This window comes from Orcinus orca, chromosome 17, assembly GCF_937001465.1.
Source record: "Orcinus orca chromosome 17, mOrcOrc1.1, whole genome shotgun sequence".
Lineage (NCBI taxonomy): Eukaryota > Metazoa > Chordata > Mammalia > Artiodactyla > Delphinidae > Orcinus > Orcinus orca.
In genome coordinates, this window is record NC_064575.1 from 56,352,927 (window position 1) to 56,374,019 (window position 21,093).

At 37.4% G+C, this 21,093-nt stretch overlaps 2 protein-coding genes and 1 pseudogene across 2 annotated transcripts in view; 2 read left to right on the plus strand and 1 right to left on the minus strand.

Moving 5' to 3' along the window:
- LOC105748700 (60S ribosomal protein L12-like) overlaps positions 1–5,314 on the minus strand; it is a 33,351-nt pseudogene extending 28,037 nt beyond the window's left edge.
- ZFPM2 (zinc finger protein, FOG family member 2) overlaps positions 1–21,093 on the plus strand; it is a 464,257-nt gene that overhangs the window by 431,369 nt on the left and 11,795 nt on the right. The gene's annotated exons all lie outside the window — the stretch shown is intronic.
- OXR1 (oxidation resistance 1) overlaps positions 1–21,093 on the plus strand; it is an 874,541-nt gene that overhangs the window by 69,318 nt on the left and 784,130 nt on the right. The gene's annotated exons all lie outside the window — the stretch shown is intronic.

Below are 21,093 nucleotides of genomic sequence, written 5' to 3' on the forward strand. Positions count from 1 at the left end.
CCCAGATTTTACTTGTACGTACAGTTGAATGGTATCTGTTGAGATCAGCTTGAGTCCTCACAATCAAAAGTGATAGCCAGGATGACGCTTACTGCTAGGATGTCATGAATAAATAGCTTGAGTTCCCTCCTGTAGGCAATGGAGAGCCATTCAGAGATTTTAATTGAAGGTGGGAACAGGATCAAGTTTGTGCATTAGCCATGCGTTCATGCAAAAGTGTGGAGGACAGATTGGAAGAGCATAAGACGGGAGGTAGGGAGATTAACCATTGTGAGATAGATTTGATGGGGTCTGAACTGGGCGAGCGTCACTGGAGGAGGAAAAGGGGAGAGAGATTTGAAAGATACCTTGGATACAGAATTGGCAGGATTTAATGATGGAGTGGCTATGAAGCGTGAGGACAATGAGAAATCTAGTGATTCCAGGATTTTGAGAAGATAATCAGACTCACTCAGGAAAATCCATTTCTCAGACCCATAAATCTGATCGGAAGATGAACACTAGGCCTTTATAGATTGTCAATATTGTCAGTCATCTTCTCAGACCAAATTCCTGGCTCATTGTTAAAAGTGTGGCTGAAATCAGCCATTGTGCAAAGAGCTCAAATACTGGCCTAAAGAGCTTAGAAATAATGGATTTTCTTGATGGGTGATAGTTTAGGAAATAATCAAGCAATTATGAAATGATCAATAGTAAAAATACTAATAAAAGTAATTCATATCAGAGAAGCCTATTCCACCACAAATGAAACTTGGCCTCTGTTGTTGTGACAGAGCAGCTATTTGCAGGGATTTGAATATACAGACACAGATACAATGGTCATAAGCCTAATGCATATCTGTGGTTTTAAAGCTGTGGGGATGGGGGGGACAATCTGGAAAACAAACTGGTGTAAAGATTTCAAGAGATGTACAATGTACTTCTCCTTCTGTTTACAAAGCATGATTTGATTTCACATACCGTCCTGGATAGTGACTTTAAAATTATTAAATGAGAAAACATAAATAAATAAATAAATAAAATTAGTAAATGAGAACCATAGCCAGCAATGCATGCAAAATATTCCTTCATTGTTGTAAACTACAAAAAGTTTGCTTTTATGCAAAGAGAATGCCATTGTAGAATTTTAAAAGGCATAGAAATAAAAGGCTCAGGATTGGAGTGATTTAAACAAACTCACTAGAATATAGTAGATGATTAAAATACAATCTATAATTACATTACACTGGTATCAGGTAAGGATAAAAGCCTATAAATACACTGGGGTCAGGGTAAGCATAAAAAATGAAACAGTTATTTGAATAATCTGAGATCAAGTTGCAGTAATTAAAAACGAATGTATTATTAAAATGAAGGAATTAGGTTACAACACTCCTTATATGAAAATATTATTGTGACAGACTGAAATAAGTTGGAAATGATTTTGATTAAAAAATGGGTAAAGGAATGTAATAACTTTCACTGGGGAAAAATAGACAATCAGGGAATATCAAAAAAAATTTTTGGCTGACAGATGAGAGACTAAGAGAGGCTAGCTGTTCAAATGCTTTTTGATATCTTAAACTTCCAACAGTTAAGCTTCTGTTGCTATTTTATTAAAAGATTTAATTTCTCAAATCATTCAAAGGTTCCAGTTTCTTTCCAAAATCCCTTTCTCTTTGCTTTTATAAAAGCAATATTTTTATAGTTTACAACAATGAAAATATTTTGCATGCATTGCTGGCTACGGTTCTTATTTAGCAATTTTAAAGTCATTATATAGGATGGCATATAAAATTAAATTGTGTTCTGAAAACAGAAGTTCTCTCCTCTCTCTCTCTCTCTCTCTCTCTCTCTCTCTCTCTCTATATATATATATATATATATATATATATATATACACACACACATATATATTCACATTTATGTTTATATTTATGTAAATAGATTTTTCCTGCAAAAATGTACACAGGCCTGGGGAGAGGGGAGGGCTGTTTTTGATTACTTTAACATTTCTTATAGGATGTTACTTTGAGGGAAGTATGAACATTTTGATTTACCTTAGCATAAGCATCGCCAGTTAAATATGCAATTGCTTATATCATTTATTGAGGAAAAACTTACCTTAATGAGGGAACATACACATACATCCGTGTCCTCCTTCTGCTTAAGGGTGACATTTCATTTGCATTGTATTCGAGGATTTGTACATTCATCTTCCATTATTATTTGCAGACACTGCACAGTTAAATCCATGTGTATTATCCAAAAAATAAAATCTCCTAGATCTAACAACATCAATACCACCATGTCCTGGGAAAGTAGGAACATCTATTTAAAGCAGAATGGATTTTTAACAATTTATGAAGAGATGCTCCTCAAAAGAAGGTGGCATAATGTTTTTCTTAGATATTTTTACGATTACATGGGGGAGTTTAGTTACTAAAGCGAGAGAACATATTTTAATAACATATTTTACATAAATTACTCCCCCAAATTTCATACAATTAACTTAATTTTTAAATCTAGTGGAACAAAAAGATGCTATGAATACCTACTAATCCCTTTATACCTTGTTAGTGGATAGACAGGACTCCTGTTACTTCTCCACTGTTTTAAACCTGGAAATGTATAAATATTTCTAGAACCACAGAAGCATCTCTTTATTAATTCACTAAGGTAATTCACTACCTCTTTCCCTCCCTTACGATATCATTAGTCATTTACAAGATGTAGAATTTGAAAGAGTGATGTTATATCCACACTGCACATTTGAATTACACCCCCATCATCAAGGCTCCCTCCCAAAGGGATAAGGATCTTTTGTTGAAGCTGACAATTATGAGAGTTTTTCTGTGTTTGTTAAGCTGATGACTTGTGTTCTCTTTAACTAGTTGAGGGGCTGCACAACAAAGAGCTTTGCAGTGAGACAGCTTCGGTACTAGTCCCATAATTTAGAATCTCTATAAATGTGAATTATTCAACTCTTTAAACCTTTATCTCAACGAATATAATGATACCACTAACCTCAGTAAGTTATCTGGAGAAAAAAATGATGTCATAGTAAGGGTTTAACAACTACTAACGCATCAAGTTATGAGCTACATGTTAATCCTACAGCAGTTCTATACTGGCAGACAAGTTACTCTCATGTGAAAAACAAAACACACACACTCACTGGCAGTGTGACCTTTGACACGCCACCTAACTCCTTGGAGCTCTATTCTCTTCATCTCTAACAGGAGGTCTAGAAGCCCTCCGTGTTTCCTACCAGTCATAAATATTTACAATCTTATAAGCAACATTCAATGGAGTAGGATCGATACATGCTAGAGACGTCTTATCTAATATCTTTTATTTGGGAAGATGAGGGGAAAAAACCCAGGTTTCTTTCTCCAAGGATAGTTTGTCATCTATTGGGCTTTTCATGTTTTCAGTGGATTTTTATATTGCTTTACTTTACAGCCTCTGAAAAACTGATTCAGCCACAAAGGAAACATGGTCATTTATGAAGCACATATTACTTTGTGCTGAGCTAGGTTTAGCTACTCATGCGATTCAAGATAAAAATCAGGATCTATCATGAGTTTATTTCAGCCACTCTTTTCCTTTGACTCACTCTCTGATCCCGCCCAGGTCCCTTCTTGGCTTCACTGACCACTTCCTGGCCCGGGTATAACTTCCCACTATGGGATACTTCAGAGAGTCAGATAAATGACTCTCTGATGTATGATAAATAGAAGAATGATAAATTCTTCTCTAGAGTAAGAATTCTGTCTTTTTCTTCTCTCTTTGCCTTCCCTCTCTTCTCCTTTTTCTTTGGGAGGTCAGAGAAGTGGGGGGATCCATGTTTCTGACTCTATTACCATTTTCCTTATGTGAGAACTTTGTTGGTTCTCAAAGACTAAAATCCAAAAATGAGTCTCAGTCTTGAGCTCTTATTTTTATACTGTATCTCCTTTGCCTGTCTTTTCCTCTTATCACTACTTATAAAACATTACCACAGTGTGTCCTTAGCCTGACCCTCCCTCTGTTGAAATCCTTTTAAAGCCTTAATTATATCCTGTCTTGACGTTTTCAGTTCCTTCTTCAGCAATCTTCCACTCCCTAAAATTTTGGCTATACTGAACACTTCAACTAGATCATTCTGTGGGACCCTTTGTGTACAGGAAAAAAATGTCATAACTTCAACAATTTATCTCCTTCTTTTACTTTCATTTTTAATCGAGATATAAAGAAAGGTAACTCAATCTGCTGTACCTTCCTTACTTGTATTAAGAAAAATGTATTGAAAAAAACGGTTGATTCCCTTTTTTTCTCCCCAAATTCCACCTTCATTTTCTGTTTCCCTTTTTCTTTATATTTTAATTTTTATCAGGCTGTAGGTAGAAGAGGTAGAAGGTTGATCTTTTAACTATCCTTAATCTAGTAAGTTTAGAGCTGAAAGAGTGGTTCATGAAAATATTGGAAAGAATTACATCAGGGATTTGCAGAATTCTAGCAGATTTCCTTTAATCATCTTCTAGGTGCCCGTAACAGTGCTTCCCTCCTATAACTAGGTGCCCTATAACAGTTTCCTTGTGATATGTAATTGACTTTGCAGGACCGTTCTTTGCGGAGAGATGAGCCATGCAGACGATGCATTGTTGCACCACACAGAGAGTAGGTCTTCAAACTTACAAATACCTACAAAAAAATAAGAGGAAGAAGAAGATATCGGGTATTGATCTCAGAGAAGATAGGTGAACGCAAACTAGAGCCACAGGACTTTCTGCTCAAAAATATATGTCCAACTCCTATTAAAATGGCAGCTCATGTCCAAGGATCTCTCTGTTCTTGTGAGGGAAAATGAGATCACATAGTAAATGTTTAAGAAATGTTAAACAATAAGCCGTAGTTTCAGTTAGGCTTTTCAGTTCATAACTAGACCATAGAGGATACTTCATTACCTGAAGTTAACCTAAATTAACTTTTCCATTCTCCTGAATAATATCTGAATGATATCTTGACTACTCTAAACCATTAAAAAAAAAAAGCCCCATTTAGAAATTCAAGACCAAATGCAATTGTAAAGCAAAAGCAATCAAAAGAACATTAAAAAAAAAAAAAACCCACTCAGATGATAAGGAAGGTGTGACTCAGAGACATAGGTAGCTGTGGTGAATTTAAGTGAATACCACTCAGGTCAGAAAGTCAGTCGTAAAGCAACACCCATCTCCATGCCCTTCATCTCAGAACCCATTTCCAGATCACTCTGGGACTCAGTGCTTTGCTTACTCCCAGCCTCCCTGTAATGCAAACGATCAAGAGTGAAATGTATTTCTTACCTGGACATCGGTAAACAGAGCGAAATATTTTGATGTAACAGTTGTGACGTCATCCAAGTCCATTTTTCTGATGAACTTCTTGATGAGCGGCCCTTTTGAGTGTAATATTCCGCACTTCTCTCTGCACTAAACCGCACCCTGATGTCAGTGCCCGACATGCAGTGTCATACATGAGGACAGCCTCCATGAAGAGGATCCCTCCGCTGCCTCCCCCTTGTTCTCTTTTTTCTTTTACTTGAGACTCATACCGAAAGGTGACCGATGAAATGTGATATAAAACATGAATATCTTTTACCAAATCCTGTCACAACAGAGTCCAACTAAGAAGGATCAGGGAAACACTGAGAATCAAGACTTTTATTCGTAAAGGCGCTGATAACAGTACATTTTTCTATAGCCGAAGGACACTTGTCTGAGGATATTTGCATCTCTTTGGGGATAAAGACAATGTATTTTATTATTAATCTTACTGAAAACAATGGATACACTCTCGAATATAGCATTGACCCTTTTGTGCAAATTAATGCACAGTAAAATTTATCATTCCAAGCTGTACAATAAAAATGGAACAGAAGGCCATGCAGTCTTAGAAAAATCAGTTGGCTCTGCTTTTATCGTCACACGAGCAAAAATTTGAGATTTTGCAGCTCATTCCCCTAAGATCACCCACTCATCTGCAACAGCCTTGGCAGGAGGCCACCCTGCCTTCCACACTGCCCTTCCTAACTCGACTGTCAGGGGCCGACCTTGAAAGATGGATTTTCAAAGCACTGGGCAGAGCCACAACTCCCTTTCTGTTTGTAGAGTTACAGTGATGTGTAGCCCCATTTCATCCTTTGAAATTATACGATGTGCTATTATGTTGATAGAGCTCGTTTTTAATTTCTTCATTTTATTAGTGCTAATATAATTTGTAAGAAATGATAAATGTTCTTCAACGGTAATAAGGTTATATGGGAGCTAGATTGTACATATTCTAAAAAGTACATGTTTTAAGTATTAACAGATCTTACAAGTGATGGTGGGATGCAACATGATGTTTATTATGAAAATACAATAAACCCACTGAGTTTCAAACCCACCCAGTAGATTTCAAACCCACTCTCCACTCAGTTTAATGAGACTTTGCCTAGAAATTCAACAGTTGAAACCTTTAGAGTTTAAGCCCCAGTGTTAAGCAGCTCTACGACTGGGACTCTGATCCAGATCTTCCACTTAAGAATGACAAGGACTGAGACTATCGTATGACCATGGGTACCTTTGCCATATGCAAGGCCAAATTAAAATCAAGTGAATGAAAGCACTCATTGACGGAATGATAGTAAGAGGTAGGAGAAGGTGAGTGTAGAAGGATTTATGAGGACACTTAGGTAAAATTCCTTACACTCTTTATCACTAGAGGGAACGAAATACTGCTAGTTATTACTGCTAGTAGTAATGGTGAGTGTGAAATAACTAAGACTTAAAGTTTGAGAGTTCAGAGCAAAGTTTTCTCCTAAGTGGAGGAGGAGAAGGCAGGCAAGAGGAAAGGAGAAAAAAAAAAACATAAGGACATCATTTCAGACAGATATTCTACAGGGTTATTTAGTTTTGGGGGGTTTTTTGTTTCCCCAGGTTTATTTAGTTTTACACGTATAATCACCTTTACCATTCAAAGCTGTTTTTTTTTTTTTCTTTCTTTCTTAGCGCAAACACATAATTCCGCATAACATTCAGAGGCAATACATGTGTCTCAGTAATCAGCAAATAGCTATTCAAAGAGTTTTATTATAGGACTTTAAAACATCCATGATGCAGATTATAAACCCGTTCAAAAATAAGTCCCTCACGTACTTCATTTTAGAAAGTGAGGTGCTAATAAAGCACAGTAATGACAGTTGTCTTCTTTTAAGCAGGAAATTCATTTGGGGAGTTTACATTATACTTCAGGAACACATTCTTTTCCTGTTTCGTCGGGGAAGGTTACAACTTTATGCTTTGTTATCTCGACACCGACACGCGAGTTGAATTCAGTGCCATTTAGATGAGCATCAGACAGCCTATAAATTACCACAAAGTTGTTTATTCAATTAACAGAAATCTTTGGAGATTATAAAGCTTGTTATATCAACTTCACATTTAGGATAAAATAGAATTAAGTAAATAATGCCTATCTTTTCTCCTGGCGGGGCTCTTAGAATGCACCGAGCGCCATCTGCTGGTGATTAGTTTTTCAAGATTATTTTCTTACCAAAACTCATCAGTGCAAATGAAGACCAGGTACACGTACGTCAAAATAGAGAGACGTGAAGACAATCAAAGGGTATCCATGCACTATAAATAACGCTCATTTCACATGAAAGCATTCTATTATAGTCCGTCATATAATAATTCTAAAAGAGATCCAGCAACACTTCAAGTAAGAAATAAGCTGTTTCCATATTTTAGAATAGACCGTCATGAAAGTTTTAGACCAAGAAGCAATAGCCATTAAGGTTTTCCGTGTTCACATAAATCATGACATGAACATATCCATCTGGTTCGAAAAAATTAAAAACTTTAAAAACAAGCAAATGAAACACCATAGTACCACTTCATTCTGTATATTTGGAAGCAGTTAAGGAATATAAAAGCTTAACCTTAGTCCCCTTTAACCTTAAATTATAAGTTAAATTATGTTATAACGTCTTTGTTAATTTTGTAAGACGTTATAAATCAACATACTTAAACATGTTCACTCTTACTCCGTATCTTATTAATTTTAAAAAAATCTGTGACCAAAGAATCTAAATATCTTGATAAAAGCCTCAAAGGTAGGATAAGAAGGAAATATAGTACTTCTAGAAAGAATTCTACTTCACACAGTGTTTTTGAAGATTTTTGTGTTAAAATCTATGTCAGGGGCTTCCCTGGTGGCGCAGTGGTTGAGAGTCCACCTGCCGATGCAGGGAACGCGGGTTCGTGCCCTGGGCCGGGAAGATCCCACATGCCGCGGAGCGGCTGGGCCTGTGAGCCATGGCCGCTGAGCCTGCGCGTCCGGAGCCTGTGCTCCGCAACAGGAGAGGCCACAACAGCGAGAGGCCCACGTACCGCAAAAAAAAAAAAAAAAAAAATCTATGTCAGATCTTTGTTCTGATACTTGGTGTCTCTGAAATTCAAGGAACATAGAAACGTGCCCTTTTGCCTGCATTTCAGGTCCTCCATAACCCATGCAGAGAAGTAGACCCACTGTTCCCCATTAACTTTGTCTCCAGACCAGGCACAATGAGACCCAGGTGCATGAGTGTCCATTTCCACCATTCCTATGGAAGCAATCATTAGTTCTGTTACATTTAACAGTAGATTGTAAAGAAAGATAATTACCTACAGGAAAGCTCTTAGAAAAATGAAATAAAAATGTAAACATTATTTTAAATTATGTTATAATAAGAAAATCTGACAAAAATTGTTATCCCCAGAATTTGAACCTTAATAACAGGAATTGGTCATTGTACATCATAATATGTAGCCTATCAGTAGATTTATTGAGCTCTACGGAGGAATGACATGTTCTCTATAAAGGAAACATTTTTAAAAAAAGAACATCCCCCCAGCAAAAGGATATGAAAAAGCGTAGTGTGTATGTGCATGTGTGTGTGTAATTTTAAAGTATCGACATGAGGGCAGTTTGTGTGTGTGTTGAAGACCATGGTTTTTTTTAATAAATAATATATTTTTGAAGAGAAAGTTAGAGTGACCATACTTTGAGCAAGCATGGAATGATGTTAGCCGTTCGGAAAGAGGTTTCCAGAAAAACACAGTGTGAAGGAATTTAACCCCTTTTCCTAGTTTCTTCCTTCCATGGGTGCATCCGGTCAGCACCTGAGGGACAGTATTTCTTTTAAGAACAAGGAGTTTTTGACCATTCGAACCCACTGTTATTGAAACCCATCTTCTGGGAGGAGATTTCAGGCAGAGCATCCCTAAGGGCTTGTGGCACTAGATCATGGAAGCCCTCCATCTGTGGTGCAGACAGAGGACCGCAAATGCAGGGCCCCCCACCAGCTCCTTGGCACTCCTGCCCCTTCATCTACCTGGCCTTGCAGGCGCCTGTCAGCCGTGCAACACCCCTTCAGAGGAGTCTACACTTTTAAACTGACTCCCTGGAGAAGTTTCATGAGCCTTCTGGAATTTAAAAAAAAAAAGCAAAACAAAGAAGTGTCACGGAAATGGACAAGCTGAAGAAGGAATAGAGAGGTTCACTCCCAGGCTGGTGCTGCAGGGGCTTTCCTCAGGAAACTGTGATGGATATTGCAGAGAGCCATGGAAAGAGGAAAGAAAGAAATTAAAAACAGCCTCCTGTGATGAACTTGTATAATTTATTCCTCTGCAAAGCAGTAGGCACGATGTTTCATTTTCTTTCCCCTCCGCGCTTTCTTTCCCCCTCCACCTAATTTCTGAGCACTCCCAGGCTAGGCAAGCAGGAACATTCAGCATACCCAGCCCAGGAGTCATAAAGTGAGGAACGCGCTCAGGTGATTCAGAAACTTGCACGTTGTGTATCTTGGTGGAGACTTCCTCCCTTCTGCTCCTGATTGCTGATGAAGAATGGTGTTTTCATAGACAGATGGTAAAGACAATTACAGTTAGGGGCTCAGCTGGGAGTTACATCAGTTTATTGCAAATTATTAACTGATACATGCTTTTGTTTATAAGCAGAGTCTTAAGCAGCTTTGTAATCAGTTTATCAGCAGCAGTGGGAATCTTGACAGAGCGCCTTTGGGGTGAAATGTCACCTCTGGGCTAGCCATTTAAAGTCATGATGGTCAGGCAGCCAGACAGTCTGATGGGCTACCTCACGGCACCACGGCGAGCTCCTGCAAAACCAGGGCGCAGCCCACCTTAGACTAGAGCACAAACCCCACGGATGCTGAAGAGTCGCCATGAGCAAACGTTTTCCTGTTGAAATCCCATAAAAGCATCGTATCTATTTGCCTAAACCTTAGATAGGATACCTGAGTTTCATGACCTTCAACACATCAGTTCAGCAGACTTTCCAGGCAGTGCTGAATGCCTTCTTATTCACAGGGCAAAACTTTCTGCACCTACACTTCAGCAGACATCCGGAACTGAGCACGGGGACACTGTTTACTTTTCTGAAAGGAGCTTCACGTGCCTCTTAAATGGGAAAGGAAAGTATCTCAGTGGAGACATTTTTCTTACAGAAAAAATATAAGTTCTGTGGGGAGAATACACACCATGAGCTAAAAGAACTGGTGGGGATCGGTTACAGGTTTGGGCCTCGGAAGGCCCTCTGTGATAGGAGGGGAGTTTAGAAAACGCACTGGTTTAACCGGGCTGGCTTTGATTTCCTTGTCCATAAAATGGGACGATAGTATTTCCTATTTGTCACACAGATAACTCCTTGGGATTCATGAGGGTGTTCATGTTTCTTTAGTCTGAGTTCTGCTCAGACCAACGTTATCTGTTGAATTTATGCTAAATAATACAGCATATAATATTTAAAATGACAATTTACAGGTGACGTTCTTAAGCTCGTTTACAAAATACTTGCTGAAAGAGGGTGCTTTCAATTTAGCATTTTTGCAATAAAGCATTATCAATATTTATTAGGTTTTTTTGCATTGCCGTAAGGACCTAGTTTAAAAACCTGAGATGTTCAAAGATATATCCTTGAAAAGATTCACTTGATCATAAGCCAATAAACAATTCATGTCTTTCTAATTTACTTTCACTCTAACAAAGTAAATTTTGAGCTTAATCAAAATAAAAATATTTATTATATATATAAATAATCATATATAATAGCTCCTAAAATAGTCATTTTTGTTTGCACCTACTATTAATTTATGTTTTTATTTCCTGGTTTGCAAACAAAACTTATCAAGCTAATTGTACACGAACTCCTGAAGTCAGAAGCCAGGTTTCATAGCTGGAATTAGATATTCCATATCCTCTAAAATATTGACATAATCCAGGAAAGTCTTTGGAAATATGACTCCAGCTGATAAATTTTAAATCACATGTATCATATGTGTAAAAGCAAAATCTTTCTTCTCTTAATCTCAGAAATATGGTTAAGTATGTCTATTCACTTATCTCTCTGACTTCTTTCTAATTCTGAGTTTCTCAATTAAGTTCCTAAAAGCATCAGAATAGAGTAAATCTTATTTAAACTGACCACATGATTCAGTAAAGTTTGTAATTTTAATGTTGGGTTGACATAAGCCTACTTAAAAATATTTGGGAGAAAAACAGAGTGTGGTGTTTTATTCTCACGTCAACATTCAGCACACAGTATTCAGTTCCCAATTTTCCAGTTCTTAAGCAATTAAATGTTCTGTTGACATCAGAGGAAAGGCTGCCTACAGAAGAGATGAAGAATGAAAAACCTTGATATCTTAAATTGTAAACTGTGATTTAACATAAAGAGCATAAAAAGTTGCTTTTTTGTTTTCTATAATCAAGTTAACGAAGGATGAATAGTGCATTCGGCAAGTAATTCTGCCATGCGTCCATCCCTCTTGACTGGAAAAGGCAAAGAATTTTTTTTTTTTCTAAATCCATTCTCTTCTTTGGCCGAAAAAACCAAAGGCACACTCTAAAGTTGCTGGTCAAGTCTGATTTTTTTTCCTCCTTCTCCCAGGAACTGCTAGGATGTTCTATAAAAAGATGTCAGGAAAGCCAGCATGGGAAAGTTAAATGCCCCAAAATGCCCTGCATTGCCTATAAGTACAAATGAAAAATGTTAAAGATTATTTAAAAACAGGAAAGACCTTTTGTAAAATGCTTTTGATTTATTGCTGTGTATTGTGCAGATCTTTATCAATTATTCTCACTCTATTTTATTCAAAAACTGTTGTAAACTATGAGTTGGCATGTTGCTGCATACGGAAGAAAAGCATTAATCAACTCTAAGTAAACAAGTGCAGAGATCTCTCTAACAACTATGAAGTAGTTAATACATTTTTGAGCAATTTTATTCTAGAAAGGAGGTCTAAAAGAGTAGTGCTTAATTATCTGGACTCCTCTGTGCTGGGCTCCCTTTTGATTGTATTAATGAAGCAGCTGGCCCATTGTTTCCCTTTAATTCCTCTATTGTTTTAAGAATATGTCACAGCTCTTTATTCTTTTATCAGGTGCTGTGCAGGAGGACCCACACAATACCTCATATTCCTACTGTATTTGCCAATGCACAAAGAAACCTCCACAGCGGTTTGCAAAGAAGGGGCACACATAATTTATAAGTTCTGTTCCTTGCACTACTCCACTGTCAAGAATTTCAACAGTATTGGATTGGAATTCATTATAAAATTGCTATTAAACAATGTGGCTACATATAGATATAGGTACTGTGTGAACATCCCCACCCTGAGATCTAGGTAGTATCACCTGCGATGTTACAATGGGACAGTTATTTAGCTTTTAGGGAATTATTTTGCCCAATCCCTTCCCAGTTGTGAAGAAACTAAATTTCATAAGTGGGCATGATGTTGGATTTTCAAATTATTTAGGTAAAAAAAAAAAAAAAGAAGTTAATGACAGAACAAGTAAGTATTCTTGTTTCCTCCAACTCCAGAAACAATGTCTGTGTGTATGAGTGTGAGTGAGTGTGTGTGTGTGTGTGTGTGTGTGTGTGTGTTAAACAGCCCATTTATTCCCCCAGAGAACGGCTTTAAATTACCTTAGTGTGCCTAAGAGATATCATGGTTTACTCTATAGACCAATATGTAATCTTTATTAATTGAGCTCTGATCAACTGACCATCTTCTTCTTGTATTTTACACATGTGAAGGAAATAGACTTTTAGATTAATGCAGAAATATCACCGTACATCTTAAGAAATCAAACTGCTGTTAACAATTTAGTATATAACATTTTATGCCAAAGCTACTTAAAAATGCTGGTTCATTTATAAGTAGTTAACTTTTCTCCAAATTTCCATGGAAATCACACACAAAAAAACCACCCATGGTAAAAATCTCAAAGGTCTGATTCACATAGACTTTCTCTTTTTACACACATGGCTTTTTTCTTTGTTTTTCCCCTGTCAAATGTCTGTATTTTTAGAGGCTGTTTTCATTGATTTTTTTCCCCCTAGTGTCCCCAGTCTAATAAAGAGAAATAAGACTTAATGACTTAATGCTATGTAGTAAAAGTTACTAACTTCAACTTTTAAAATATCCTTAGAAAAGCCATTAGAATAAATTAGTATTGAAAACCACCTATTTCCTTTTGTATTGTTAGGTGAGTGTGTATGGGTTTGGTTTTTTGTTTGTTTTTTTTTTTCTGAGCTTAAACTTTCAAACTGGTATCCCTATCTATTCACTTGAGGCTCTTTATCCTTGTACATATTGAGGCAGAGTAATACAAAATCTAAATGTGATTTAATTGGTTCAATTTGCTGTATATCTTTATGCTAAGCTTAGGTCCGTATCTTGATGAGCCCAGATGTAGTTGTGCTCAAGGTTTACAGCTTCACGTTGCTTGTATTTCCTTATTTTTACAAAGCAAGCGTCTATCAATCACACAGATAAATTAGAAAGAAACATGTATAGACGTAACACATGGAGAAGATTTTTCAGCGTGCTATGTAATTATTAACCTGATTTTTACCATTGTAAGGAAGCATGAATTGCAGATAGCATGGACGAAGTTAAATGCTTTTATACTGGATACATTTTGCTTATACAGAACTCTATAGGTATGGTCGAACAATATAATTGAAGCTTTGTCAGCTCTGTAACCTAGCAACAGATAATACTGTTAGGTTACTGAATTGCTCCTGGTTGACAAGTAGGGAGTATTTTTGTGTTTATCATGTTTGCTAATGATGGGATCCTTTCCAAAAGGCTTGTCTTAATCTTAATTAGAGTTTATCAGCAGAGGTCTGCATGACATTGTACAGACACTGATTTCATAAATAATAAAAAGTGCAAGTGAAAAATTTGGCAGGATGGGGAGATATTTAAGGCTACCGCTTCTAGTAAGAGGAGCGTGAATTTCCAAAATATAATCAACTTTGAACTGTGACTTTATTCTTTATTATCAAAACTTGTAGTACACTTCACTGCAGTTTTGACAGCAATTATGAGAAAAATTTATAAGCTTCCTGTTAGGAACCATATCTGTTTGTACAAGAACTTTGATCATAAACATTACTTAGAACAGCAAGTACATGTTTTTTCAAGAACGTCAAGGTCTTTGAGGTTATTACTTTCTATGGAACCTTGAATGTATTTGCCCTTTATATGTGAAGGGAGTGCTGTGTGGGTGTGGAGCGTGGGGAGAGTGACTATGTTTGCAGCACAAGAGGCAAAGAGAGAATCCTAAAATAACCTTTCCATTTGGTAGACTTGAGGAAGGTATCAGATAGCTGCTTCAGTGCCTGATGTCATTTGATAAAGACTTCATGCCCATGCAGTAGAAATGTGATTTCTTTTTTTTTGCTCTGGTTTATACAATATGATCTTTCACAGTTTTTTGAAATGTTATTGTTCATTTCTAATAATAAGTTACACACCTTCAAAATAATAAAGAATTAAACATTGTAAAACCAAATACAATTCACAAATTTACTAAATTCCTAACTGGTTTATTCAGTTGAAGGATGATGCTAAGTCATTACATCCTTTACCTGCCTTTCTACACCTTTTCACTCATCATGCCCACATTCTTCAAATATTATTCAAAGCTATTTTTAGTTGTCATTTTCTGAGTTTTGGAGTGGACATCTCTCTACTGAATTGTTTGAACAAGTCTATGAAATATTTGATTATCAAAAGAGACCTTTTTGTTCATAGAGTTTCACTCTCTCTACCCTATACAAACTACAGATAGTTTACCCTTATGCCAATGATCCTTAACTCTAGAGGCATATGAAGCCTTTCGGGGAGCTTCTAAAAAATAGTGAAGCCCAAACTTCACTCCCAGTGATTTTGATTTGATTGATCCAGGGTAGGACCCAGAAAGCAGCGTTGATTAATAGCTCCCAGGTGTGGGCTTCCCTGGTGGTGCAGTGGTTAAGAATCCGCCTGCCAATGCAGGGGACATGGGTTCGAGCCCTGGTCCAGGAAGATCCCACATGCCGCGGAGCAACTAAGCCCGTGTGCTACAACTGCTGAGGCTGTGCTCTAGAGCCTCTGAGCCACGACTACTGAAGCCCGTGCGCCTAGAGCCCATGCTCTGCGACAAGAGAAGCCATTGCAATGAGAAGCCTGCTCACCGCAACTAGAGAAAGCTCGCTCGCAGCAATGAAGACCCAACACAGCCAAAAATAAAATTAATTAATTAAAAAAAAGCTCCCAGGTGAATCTACTGTGCAGTCATGGTTATAAAGAATTGTGATACCCTTTTAGTGTCCAGCTAAACTTGGGCAAATGCTACATCCATATTTAATAGGTGTGGAACGTTTAGAATAGTACTTGGCACATAGTAAGTGCTTTCTAAGTGTAAGCTATTAGTCATGTTAGAAGATAACTGACATTACTTCCACACCACGAAGATTTACATTATTCTCCACATCGTGGCTATGCATTTTAAAGCTATGTCTTATCACTGTGTAAATCTTCTTAACACTGTTTCATAAAGTGAACCATACTGATGAAAGAAATCAAAGATGACACAAACAGATGGAGAGATATACCATGTTCTTGAATTGGAAGAATCAATATTGTAAAAATGACTACAGCAATCTACAGATTCAATGCAATCCCTATCAAATTACCAATGGCATTTTTCACAGAACTAGAACAAAAAATTTTACAGTTTTCAGGGAAACACAAAAGATCTCGAATAGCAAAAGCAATCTTGAGAAAAAAAAACAGAGCTGGAGGAATTATGCTTCTTGACTTCAGACTATACTACAGGGCTACAGACATCAAGACAGTATGGTACTGGCACAAAAACAGAAATATAGATCAATGGAACAGGATAGAAAGCCCAGAGATAAACCCATGCACCTCTGGTCACCTAATCTATGAAAAAGGAGACCAGAATATACAATGGAGCAAAGACAGCCTCTTCAATAAGTGGTGCTGGGAAAACTGGACAGCTACATGTCATTTCTGGTTCAGAGAGATAGCAGTGCTAATTACTCAAACTGAGTAATCAAGGTAAGGTACCAAGGCATTTACTTAGTGAACATCAGATGGCACTGTGACTTGGGACACTGGGTTTTTCATTCAGAATCTAGAGCCAAACTGCTTTGTTCAAATCCCATCTCCCATATCTCCTTCTCTTCCTCCAAGTCCACTCTAGCTGTGTGATCTTGAACAGTTTATGTACACTTCCAGCTTCATGACCTCACAGTAAAAGGGAACAGATAAAAGCCACCTCACTGCTTTCTTGGGAGATATTAAGATAATGGATGCAAAGCACTTAGCACAGTGTCAGTGCAGAGCAGATAGTAGGTGCTTAATAAATCTGAGGTTATTCCTATTATTAGCACTTTGGTCACAGAAGCAAAAAAGTTGCTCACAACTTGATGATAATAATCTAGTGGTATCTAGCCTAAGGTTGTCATGTTATATGATGTAGGTAAAGCAGTTCTCCAAGTTCACACAGTAACCAATAATCAAGTCAGCACTAGAACTAAAGTTTCTCACCCACAAGGCAAACGCTTTTTCTAGTTTATCTTTCCACTGAGGACAAATAAATTTTCAGTGATTTGGGGTGCCAGCAGTGCTTCATTATTAGCATATAATCCCTTAGACAAAGATCATTTGCTCTTGAATTACTGTGCGAAGAAATTCATTCATTCAAATGAAAATAGTTAATGTGGTCAAAGAAAGTAAACTCCATCTCAGCGGCAGCTTCATTCCTCTAAAATCTTAGTTTTCAAGTATTACTTTGTTAAAGTAACTTCATTAGGAGAACTGAGAGAAGACCTCAACTGTTTTTTTTAATCCATCTCATATGAAAAGCACTTAATAAAAGTTATATTCCTGTCCTTAGCTATAACTAAAAACTTGTACAAATATTCTAGTGAATGTTTTTTAGTGAAAAAAAATAATACTCTCATTTTTTTCCAATTTTTATATTGTGGTGCATATATATATATATATATGTATATATTTATATATATATGTGTGTATATATATGTGTATAACAAAATGTATTAACCATTTTTAAGTATACAGTTCAGTGGCATTAAGTACATTAACATTATTGTGCAACCATTACCACCATCCATCTCCAGAACTCTTTTCATCTTGCAAAACTGAAACTCTATACCCATTAAACAATAACTCCCCACTCCCCCCTGCCCTTAGCCCCTGGCAACCACCATCCTACTTTCTGTCTCTGTGACTTTGAATACCCTGAGTACTTCATGTAAGTGGAATCATACAGTATTTGTCTTTTTGTGACTGGTTTATTTCACTTATAATAAGGTCCTCAAAGTTCATCTATGTTGTAGCATTGTCAGAATTTCCTTTCTTTTTTTTTTTCTTTTTTTTTCCTTTCTTTTTAAGGCTGTAAAATATTCCATTTTATATATATATATATATATATATACACACACACACACACACACACATATATACACACACACATATATTCTATTGTGTGTGTGTATATATATATATATATATACATATATATATTCCACTGTATGTGTGTGTGTGTGTGTGTGTGTGTGTGTGTGTACACCACATTTTGCTTATCCATTCTTCTCTCAGTGGACAGCTGGGTTGCTTCCATGTTTTAGGTGTTTTTAATAATGCTGCTCTGAACATGGGTGTGCAAATATCTCTTTGAGACTCTGCTTTCAATTCTTTTGAGCATATACCCAGAAGTGGAATTGCTGGATCATAGGTAATTCTATTTTTAATTTTTTGAGGAACCATCATGCTGTTTTCCACAGTGACAGTACCATTTTATCCTCTCCCCAGCAGTGCACAAGGGTTCTAACTTCTCTACATCCTTGCCAGTCCTTGTTTTCTCATGGTTTTGTTTGTTTGTTTGGGCTTTTGGGTTTGTTTTCTTTGCATGTTTTTGGTTTGGGGGGGTTGTTTGTTTTTTGATTTGTTTGTTGTTTTTTTTTTTTGATAGTGGTGCTCTCATTTTAAAGCCAAATGTAATACCCTGTGATTTGTTTCCATTGAACGTGAGGTCAATCAGTGAAGACACCAAAAAAGCTAAATATCAACATGATTTATCATTTTCATGCACTCAGATTGCTTCTTAATCAAGATGAAGACTACTACCTTCCATTGAATTGTAAATTAGAGTTGGCTGTGTTTACCCTAGCTCTAAAAATGGTAGGGTAAGAAATTGGTTCTCCTGTCTCCTCAGCCCCATGTAGATTGCTAGAAACCTTATCTGTTTCTAACTGGTCAAGATCGGTATGCAATCCACAAATGATGCAGCCTTCATCATTTTTCCAAAATGAGTTAGCTCTCTCCAGTGAAGCACAGATACATGTGCTCATTGAATTTGTAGGTTTATGTTTTCTTTCTGGTGAGATTTCTTTTCTTCGACTTAGCAGGGCAGTGAGAAATGAGAAAAATAGCCCCAACCAGACCAAACCAAAAGGATAATGGTTCACAGTTATATAGCACTTACTATGGCAGGTGCTGTTCTGAAGCTTTCATACATATATTTGCTTATTTAATCCTCATGATAATACCATGAGTTCAATACTACTATCACCATCCCCATTTTCAAGGCTGAGGAAACTGATAGAATGCTTAGGTGATAAGTTCAAAGTCACACAGTTAGCAAGCGGCAGAGGCAAGATTTGCATCCCAGCAGTCTGGGGCCGGTGTACTTCCTCCAGATGGGATTACATCCTCACTAGCAGCCACATTTAGAATATTTTTTTTGAATCAGTAATTGAAACTATGTTATAATACTTGGGATATCTCTCCCTATAAATGACTCCCTCAAGTTGTATGCTCTATATTCACATCAAAAGAACTCAGCCAAGCTGTTTCCAAGAACCAATCCTTGACTTTTACGGCACCGTTCTCTTGGTTCCCCTCTAACCTTTCCAAGTATATGCTTCCTATGTCTTTAAATGATTGCATCTCCTCTACCCACATCTTAAATGTTGAGATTCTCCAAGTTTCAATCTTTGTTCTTTCTCTTTTCATGCTGTAGTCTTCCTGCATTACCACATCCATGCAAAGAGCATCCGCAGCTATTTAGAATGTGTTGATGACTTCCAAAATATTTTTTTTTTCTCCAGCCTTATTCTCCTCCAAGGTCCAACTGCCTCCTGGTTACACCCACCAAAAAGCCTCTCAGGTACCTCAGACTCTACATTTTCAAAGCCAAATTCAGTACTCCCATGCATATACATACACATACATAAAACACACATGCATACTTGGGCTTTGGAGTTGGACAGCCAGAAGTCTAAATCATGATTCCTCCAGTGATTCTGCTATGTGTATAGCTTTGGGCACGTTAGCTAACTTCTCCAAGATTCAATCTCCTCAACTCTTAAATGAGGAAACTATCACTCACCTCACAGAATGATTGATAGGATTCAAATAGATGAAATACATAACCCCTTAGCCTATCGGACCCAAAGAAATTATTCCTAATTAATACCAATTATCTGTTATTGTCCATATAATACCACTTGGTAATATACCAGCTTTACTGCCTTGTTAATGGAACTACCATCAGCTGGTTTTGCAAACCAGAAACCTCCGTGTCATTTTCAAGAGTTACTTTTACGCATCTCAGGAAATCACCCCAGTCCTCTGTCAGCTATGTCTCTTGAATCTGGCCCTTTTCTCCCCTACAATTTACACTTCTCACAACTGAACTGGTACAACAGCCTCCTAATAGCCCTCGAGATAACACTTCCTACCCCTTCAGTTTACTCTCCTCAAGACCCTGAGATCTACATTCTGGCGGGGGGCGGCGGGGGGAGCTCAGATCATTCATTCACTCAAATAAATATATATACCATCTCTCCACCATGAGCCAGACACAACTGTTTTTATGTTACATCAAAACTCTCACCCTGCTCTAAACTTTCTGTGGGAGGAAGCCCTGATTTGTGCTGCTTGACAGTTTCTGACAGCAAATGCTACAACTCTCACCATAGCTGATTTCAGGTTACCAACGTGACATCAACCAGCACACAGAATTCCTGACAACTGAACATTCTGCCCTGTGATCCAGAACAGGCTGGCTCTGGCACACCACTGCCCATAATCCACCTCTTTCTCCCTCAGACCCCAAGCTCCAGGTTTGCTGGCCTCCGAGGGCCAGGCAGCCTCTTCCATAATCCTGCACTCACACGCATGCTCCTGTATCTGCCAGTAACGATGTACCTGCCAGGTCCTCCCCTACACATATTTCTGCTACTTTACTTCTACTCTTCTTGAGTCAATAAAAATGTCCCATTGGATGGCTTGCCTGACTCCCCCAAGAAGTCTCAGTTACTCACCCCTCTCACATTTCTTTAGTACTAGGGGATGGGACCACCGTGTGGTATTATAATCTGTCTGTTTATATGTGTGCTTTCAGGTTGTTTGTGAAGTTGTGCATGAAACCATAGCACGCAGCCTGGCACACCAATGAATAGCTGATGAATGAACAACTTGAAAAACTAAATCCTAAGACAATTGACTTCTTCATCAGACCTGCACAGGACATTTTCAGTCTGATTCAGCCTTTTAAAAGGATATGCTCTGACGAAACCGTAAAATGAGATAAAATGATAAAGATGATAAAATATGAAACATCTGAAAACAGATATGTGTTACTACTGCCAGGCTGCTTAATAATGTAGAAAAATCATTTTTGGCTTACTTTATTTTTTATTTATTTATTTTTAAAAATAAAT